The sequence below is a fragment of the Plasmopara halstedii genome (genome assembly GCF_900000015.1).
Source record: "Plasmopara halstedii genome assembly, contig: Scaffold_816, whole genome shotgun sequence".
Lineage (NCBI taxonomy): Eukaryota > Oomycota > Peronosporomycetes > Peronosporales > Peronosporaceae > Plasmopara > Plasmopara halstedii.
The window spans coordinates 1,875,503-1,875,900 of NW_020187732.1; positions in this window are offsets into that span (position 1 = coordinate 1,875,503).

The window sequence follows — 398 nt, forward strand, 5'->3', positions numbered from 1 at the left end:
TGTCGGAGGCGAGTGGGTTAATAAATCCATACTAAATCATGCCGACGACATCTATCTTCATAAAGGAAAACCTGCTGCTGACTTCGTAACGATCATCGGCATCCGCTACGCAAACGTGCTTAGGCTGATTGATATGTCGGCTGCGTGCACCAATGTGACTCAGAATTGAAACTAATGACAATCTTGTTTACATTACGATCACTTAGTCACCTTCGTCTTTTGTCATTAACATAAAAAATGCTTCACTCATTATGAGTCACATATCCAGTGACAGGATCATTTATCTGTCGTTTCTGATTTCATGACTGTACGTCCCAATATAATCTTCTCCGAAGTGTCAAGAGAGTCAACAACTCACAATTACACGAGAATCAAATACAGACCGCTAGTTCGCGATG